This window comes from Ailuropoda melanoleuca, chromosome 7 (genome assembly GCF_002007445.2).
Source record: "Ailuropoda melanoleuca isolate Jingjing chromosome 7, ASM200744v2, whole genome shotgun sequence".
Lineage (NCBI taxonomy): Eukaryota > Metazoa > Chordata > Mammalia > Carnivora > Ursidae > Ailuropoda > Ailuropoda melanoleuca.
This window is the reverse complement of record NC_048224.1, coordinates 108,722,358-108,730,605: the sequence shown is the minus strand read 5'-3', so window position 1 is coordinate 108,730,605 and position 8,248 is coordinate 108,722,358.

Here is an 8,248-nt window from a genome sequence, read left to right as displayed (position 1 = left end):
TCTCACTGGCTGTCTCTATCTCTGTTGAATAAATAAATAAAATCTTTTAAAAAAAATAGTATAGTAAGAGAAGCCATCTTGGCATTGAAAAGTGTTTTCCTCACTAGGATTTGGAGGTAGTAAAAGGAGACAAGTATTAAAAGACAAATAGATCATGCAAGTATGTCTGCATTAAATAAAAAAAGTAGCACCCAAGGGGGCATGGAATTTCTAGTGCTATAGGAATGAAGTCTCAATCTTATTTACCTATGCTTTGGGCTCCAGAATTATGAGGGAACTAGATTAACAGGCAGTCCGGCAAAAATTGTCTTGGTAGAGAAAAGACTAATATGCAAAATATCTTTCAGGAATTGGAAAAAAGGAAAATAGAGGGAATGAGCTGTTCCATCAAGGGGAGGGGTGTATAAGCACAGGGAGAAGCAGAAATGCTCTATGAGATTGAACTGATGTCACAGACATGCTATGAGCCAGTCTTGATGATTTCCATGTCCAGTTTGCATATGAAGAGATACCACTTTTCTTTTCTTTCTTTCTTTTTTTTTTTTAAGATTTTATTTATTTATTTGACAGAGAGAGATACAGCTAGTGAGAGAGGGGACACAAGCAGGGGGAGCGGGAGAGGAAGAAGCAGGCTCCCAGTGGAGGAGCCTGATGCAGGGCTCGATCCCAGAATGCCGGGATCACGCCCTGAGCTGAAGGCAGATGCTTAACTACTGAGCCACCCAGGCACCCCGAGATCCCACTTTTCTTACAGAGGTCAAAGTGCATTGGATTTGAACGATCAGATGATCTGGGCTATCATTTCTCACCTGGTCTTTTGTAAACTGGTCATATGTTCTTATATCTTCAGCTTTTTCCCACTCCACTCCACCTGCCATGTAACTTCTAGAATATTATTCCTAAAACAAAATCCAGTCAGGTTTTTCTGCCTTAAAACCCATCTATGACATTCATTATGATCCTGCAGACTTTTCTCATTGCCACCTGTCACACAACGCTGAAGATACTCTTGGCTCCTGTTACAGAACCATCCCAAGTCCTTCAAGCATGTCACCTCTATTGCTTTGTAAACTTATACATAGTTTGTTCTCTCCTCATCACTTCCATCCCCTGGCCTGTCTGATTCTGCCAACCACTCTTGTTGCGTTCTGAATTCTGCAAGACTCAGCCCAAAAGATCACTGCCTTCTTAGGGAACTCTTCACTGACTAGGATATGAAGAGATATTTCCCTTCCTCTGCTTTGCTATATAGCTCCCTTCACTCTTGCTCATGATACAGATGACACTGTTGTGTCTCCATTTACACTTCTGTTTCTTCCACTGGAGTGTGAGCTCCTTAAGAGTGGGAAGAATCTCTTTAAACCTGTAAATTATCTTGAAATATCTTTAAATTGCCAGCACCTGGCATAGTTACTAGGCTGCTATTGAAAGAATGACTAGTGATCATTACCTACTGGATGTCACCAAAAGTCACAGTCAATACCCGAGAGAGGTTTTGGGGTTGCTACAGTGAAGTTTCTGTGTAGACTCAAAGAGCAAGTCACCCCCTCTTGTTGTATCCCATCCTTTTGAGAAGCTTAGCAATTCTTTTTTTTTTTTTGAAATTTATTTATTTGAAAGAGAGAAGGGAGGGAGAGGGTGAGCGTGAGTGTGGGGAGGAGCAGAGGAAAAGAATCTCAAGCAGACTCCCTGCTGAGCGTGGAGCTGAATGCTGGGCTCAGGCTCGATCTCACAACCCATGAGATCATGACCTGACCCCAAACCAAGAGTTGGACACTTAACCAACTGAGCCACCAGGCACCCTAAAGCTTAGCAATTCTTTAAAAATGGATTAAGCATGATCCCACTCCCCTGAGGCACATTCTTTTAATTTGGAGAACTTACTGTCTGATCGCTTACTCAGGACTTTATTGTCAATCAACATGGCCACGACTTTCTTATATAATTCATTTATTTCACCTAAAATATTGGGTAGTGGAATTGATGTACTTGAGCCACGCTGTAAGAGGAGAGTGCCTCTGTGGTAGGTCCTATGCATCCTGATTCTGCTTATGTGGCAATTTTTAAAATGTAACATTCTTAAGAGTTCTCTTTAATATTTCAGCAAGACTTTATTAAGAATGTACTATATACTGGGCATGATTTTCATTTTCACATTTTACTGGGTGTAGGGCAGGGTCAATAATTTGTGCACTACCACTTAGGTGACAAAGAAATACAGTTTATTTTCTATATATAATTTAATTATGCTCTCAAGCTATCACACTGTTGGTAATGGAGAAGACAGGACTGTTGAATGACAGTATATAAGCTCTTTGGGGCAGTCACTTTGGAGTAAATCCTTGATCCTTCTGTTCTTCTCCACCCTCAATCCCAAGATGGTTCCTGGATGGGGGACTTTTAAAACCATGAGTTACTGGGATAGAAGTTGTCCTGGAGCCATGCCCAGAGATCCCACAAATGGATAACCTTCAGATCCTCATCAGGTGTTACATGAATCTCCTGTCTGAGTGTCCACAGGGCCTCCAGTGCTGAAGTCTGGGTCTGGTGACTCACGGGTTGTTCCCACACTGGTTCCAGGAAAACACCTTGGCTCTCCCTGGCACTGTGGGCCTGTTTGAGGATCACCAAGTCCTTCCTCCAGCTCTGACATAGGCATCTACGCCTCAGCCTTTGCGGTAGGGTCACTCTGTTCTTGTCTCCACAGCTAGCACTCCTGGATTCTCCATCCAGGTACTTTCCGGGTCTCCTACTGGTTAAACACACTTATTTCTTTCTGGATTCCTCCCATGGTATATGAGACTCAAGAGTGTGGGGAGAGTTGGAGGAGAAGTGGAGGGTCTGACTTCCAACCCTCTACTTTACTCCTCACTCAGTAGAATAATGTTTCTCAAATTATAATGGGTTCCCCCCACTGTCCCTTTCAGACCAATATTTTTGTAAAATACAATAAAAATCAATTACTAAAAAAATAAATATTAAAGAGGTACATAAGCCCCAGTTTTTAAAACATATTTGATTCAGCAGGCATAAAATTAGTTTTTTGGTCATTCTGGGCTCCTGTAACAAAAATACCACAAACTATGTGGCTTATAAACAGCATAAATATATTTCTTACAGTTAAGGAGGCTGGAAGTGCAAGATTATGGTGCCAGTATGGTCAGGTTCTGGTGAGAGCACTCCTCTAACTTGCAGACTGATAATTTCTGGTGGTGTCTTCACATGATGGGAAACAGAGAGGAGGCAAGCATTCTGTCTCTCTTCTTTTTCCATAAGCCCTCTACCCCCAAGTTCTTGTCTAAGTCTAATGACCTCCCATAGGCCCCATCTCCTACTATCATCACCTTGAGGGGTAGGGTTTCAAATTATGAATGCGGTGGGCATGGGAGGGGGGATAAGCATTCAATCCATGGCACTGGTCTATCAAGTTGCTGTAAAAGTTTTATAAGTGCATACTTCCCATTTTCAGAACTTACCTCAGGATGGACTGGAAGCCACAACAAAGGACTGCAGGCCAGGAATGCCTCAGGACCACACTTCGAGTCCTGCTGGTCTGGAAGGTGCCATCTTGGACCAAGCCCTTCTCTGGGGTGGCCTTGAATCTTCCCAGGCAGTATCCAGGGAAGAGAAAAACAAGTCCCACAATGCTGGGATTCGTAATAGTTTCTCATATATATATATATATATATATATATTTNTTGCCATCGCCACGTTCAAGGTTTTAGTTAGGGGTAAGCCAGGACACCCGCCGTTCCCTGCCTGGGCCTTTCTCAGTGTCCGCCTCTCTGACCAGGAGCCTTTCCCACTTTATCTTCTCGTTTTTTCTCTACTTGGGTTTTATAGACAAAACTCCCTGTCTTTGCTTTTGATATGAGAACAGGAGGGAATTTTTTTCCTTTCACTTTTTCTCCTTTCTTTCATTTCCCTTCCTCTCTCTTGCTTTTTTTTTTTCTTTTTGGCATTTTAGAAAACTCTTTTCACTCTCTAAAAGGCTCAACTCTCTTGCTGGAATTTTTTTTAAAAGTTGGCTTTAGAACTCAAAACTGATCAATGCTCTCTTTGTTCCAGATGGTACCCGCCCTCTTTCTGGAAGGACAACTGCCATTGACAAAATGGGTGGGGAGCCTCAGAGGCCAAAAAAAAAAAAGCACAGGATATGAAAATATTTCCTAAAACGCCTATTACACTCACATCTGCGTGATACAATAAGAATGATTATGAAGGATTTTAAAACTTCATCACTATTACATTCTACTTGCTTGACAAGTGCATAAAATGATGCTTTGGATGGAAACATTTCTATATTCCTTTACCATACATACACTCATCTCACAGTGAGCCGGGAGGAGAACCCATGTTTTAGATCTTTATATATATGGAGCGAAAAATAATATCACTAGATAAAATAAAATTAAAATTGTAAGATTTATTCCGTGAATGCGTGTGTGTAAACAATTGGAGAGAGAATTAGTTTTTAACTGAGTGATCCTTATACACTCTTGGAATTTTAACTTCACATACCAATTAACCTCTGCATTACTCTCAGGAAAATTGAGTTGCCCAGAGAAAATTGGATGGTTCTTTCTTGATATTCTTATGTTTAAAAATTACAGTTTTGTAAAGATGCCTGAAACATCACTTTATAGAATTCAAAATAGCCACCAAAAGAAACTAGAAAATATGGACAGTATTTTCTCTTCTTGCTATCAATTATTTAATCATGACCACATGAATAATTCTAGTCATTATTTCTATTTCAATAACTATTATATACTTGAATGTTGCTGAAAAAAAAAAAAACTCTACCTTTCTGAGACCTTACCTCTATAAGTCTTACAGCTGAGTGGAGGTCATGTTTACTTTACCATTAGAAATTTTTGCTCAGGGCCTGGAACAGCGAAGAAACCAAATAAATGTTCACCAAATTAATTGACTGTTGAAAGTAAATGCTCACCTTTGCCAAACTTCTACTGAGCACGCCGTCCCTTCATCTGTACACATTTTAAGTTAAACTAACTGAATAAAAAAGATGTAGGAAACACACAAGTTTTTAAAAAAATTCTAAACAAATATTTTGCTATGTAAATCTGTAGTATCTTTTAACCAATGCCTTCTCAGGATCGTGGTCAGAGTCCAGGTAGGAAAGAGATGGCACAGTCGAGTTGTATACTTGGGGAGAATTTATTTAAGTACTTGTACTTTCAAGGGTGTGGAAAGTACAAAGGATAGTGTAGTACCGCGGGCTGGTTACCAGGGGCACTGGTACCGTGCTCAGGCTGAAAGAAGTCCGGGGGGCGGGGGTGGTACAGGACCATAAAATGGAGAAAACTTCATAACTCACCATCCTCAGAAGGCTCTGCCAAAAAATGAAGAAACCAAGCTAAAGAACACAAATGTACATTTCTGTTACAAAATCAGAGGGACAGAGAGCATGCACAAGCAGGGGGAACTGCAGACAGAGGGACTGGGAGAAGCAGCCTCCCCACCAAGCAAGGGTTGAATTTCCCACCTCAGACACCCGTGTTAGGCCAACCAGACTCATCCAAAGCAGACTGAGTTTAGAGGAGAGCAAGGAGGCAGGAGGCGGTGCAAGGACTCCCTTTCCCAGGCACATGTGGTGAGGCATGGCCCAGAGACCAGAGTGATGGGGTTCCTAGCAGCAGGTCCCTCGCTCAGCCCGCAGTGCCCCTGACCAGCAAGGATATGAATTCAATATTTTCTTGGCAGTGAGGCCACTGTTGCTGATTCTCTGGCCCTCGCAAAGATTTTTGTAAACCATCTTTAATAATTTTCTTTTCTACTGAAACAAGCTAAATTAAGTTCTGCTGTTTATAAACGGGTTTCTTTAGACTTGGTGATAAGTATTTTAAACAACATTTTAGTACAATCTTATGAGGTATTGTTGCCAATAAAGAAACTGGCGCTTGGAAAAGTTAAGATCACACAATTTCTAAGTGGCCAAAGGGCCGACCACAAAACTCTACTCCCTAAATGGCCTCTTTTCCCCATCCACTAGCTACTTTACCTGTGGAGTCAACAACAAGCTCCTCAGAAGAAGGAAGAGACAGTTGAGAGGGAGCTGAGGCAAGCACATAATTACAGGTGAGAGCATTCTCTAGCTCCAGCTGTGGCTGTGAAAAAGGAATAAAGGCATCAGGTCATTTTTCAATGTAAGTAGGAAAAAAGAGTGTCATCTAGGAATGACAGCTACCTCAAAATGAAAACATCAGTGTCTTTCTGTTGTTTTTTCCTCTCTTTGTGCATCTTTAAATGTGAAACAGATGTCATCTAGACCCCTTTCGGCCCTTGGAGCACAACATATATATTTGATGTCACCTCCATTAATTCTTCAAGAAGTGATTGGCAAAATTTTCCATAAAACTCTGCTCTATTCCCTCTGTTCTGGTTCCTGAATTCATGCACACTCCACTCTGCAAAGATTCCTCTTTTATCTCTTTTCATCACCTCCTCAAAAAAAAATTTTTTTATTGGAGATTTGCAGGCAGAAGCCGTTATATCCTGTATCATGTACCTTTCTCACATCTTGTCTTTTCCTTCCTTCTTTCATCCTTTTTTTCCAAGATTACCCCCAGTTCTCCAAATTATATTCCTTTCAGGAGAAAAGAGAAGTGAAATCTTTCCCTTATAACACACGTATATGCAAACTCATTAAAAAGTTCAGCAAAACAAAAGATCACCATCCACTTAGTGAAAACCACTGTCCTCAGAAGGTGATAAAAAGTCAAAGAAACCAAACTAAAGAACACAAACACACATTTATGTTACAAATACAAGTAACCTTTGAAATTATTTAGTAAGAACACATAAGCAATCATCAGGATTTTTTTCCTCTTGGCAGAAGGGACCAGAAGAAAGGGAGAGAATAGGAATCCTGAGGGTATGTGGGGCAAGGGAGGAAGTAGGTGGGTTGGAAACAAGGGCTATGCTAGAATCTTGGCTTCTTCCACATTTTTACTAGCTCTTTAAGAAGGAAAGTTCCTTAAAACAATGAGAGTTTTCAATCTGATTCTAACCTAGAAGCTTGTCTATGTCGTGCATGGGTCTGTGGTAACAATTTGAGAGATGACAGCAAGCAGTGAGAAGAATAAATTCTATGTCAACATAATCGGTTTTCTTTGAAAATCTATGTATTTTAATTATTTAAAAAATTATATGGAGAAGTCCACAGATTTCACTAGCTGCCCAAAGTGTCCCTGGTATAAAAATCATCTCAACAGTGCCTCCTTTTTAATGTAAAGACATCCAAATGCAGATAAGCTTTGCCATTGAATTGGCAGCTTAGACCCATTTTATGAGTGTGGCAAACTATAGAAATACAAAGTAATGAAAGTGGTTTCCCATGCCACATACTAAAACCCATTTCATTACCTTATAATCACATCTCACACTATGTGCAGCCAGAGCATAATAGACATTCATAAATCATAGAGCCTCGACCCATCACAAATTCATAGTATCTTTCAGCAGATACAATGGATGTTTTTAGATTTCCGTAAAGTGATTTTTTAAAAGTAAAGCAAGGGTCGGGACGCCTGGGTGGCTCAGGCAGTTAAGTGTCCGACTCCTGATTTTGGCTGAGATCATGGTATCAGGGTCCTGGGCTGGAACCACATCAGGTTCTGCACTGAGCGTGGAGTCCACTTAAGATTCTGTCTTGGGGCGCCTGGGTGGCGCAGTAGTTGAGCGTCTGCCTTCAGCTCAGGGCGTGATCCCGGTGTTCTGGGATCGAGCCCCACATCAGGCTCCTCCGCTATGAGCCTGCTTCTTCCTCTCCCACTCCCCCTGCTTGCCTTCTCTCTCTCATTGGCTGTCTTTATCTCTGTCGAATAAATAAATAAAATCTTAAAAAAAAAAAGAGAGAGATTCTCTCTCTCCCTCTCTCCCCCAGCCCTTCCCTGCCCCATGCAGGTGCACACATGCATGCACTCCCACCCTCCCTTTCTCTCTCTCTCATAAATAAATAAATAAATAAATAAATAAATAAATAAATAAATAACTAAAACTAGGGTCTGTAGTAATATTTGAAAGGGAAGCTAACCCAGACTAGGTTAAACTGTTACTTCTATTCCTTGGATTTAACATATTATGGCTTTTTAAACACATAACGTAGTGTGCAAAAGGCATTAACCCGGAACAACCAGTTACAAGCAGTATTTGGGAGAGGGGGAAGGATACTCACTAACCGATTTCTCGGTTTGCTTTTATTGTAGGTCTAGTGTTGGTAATT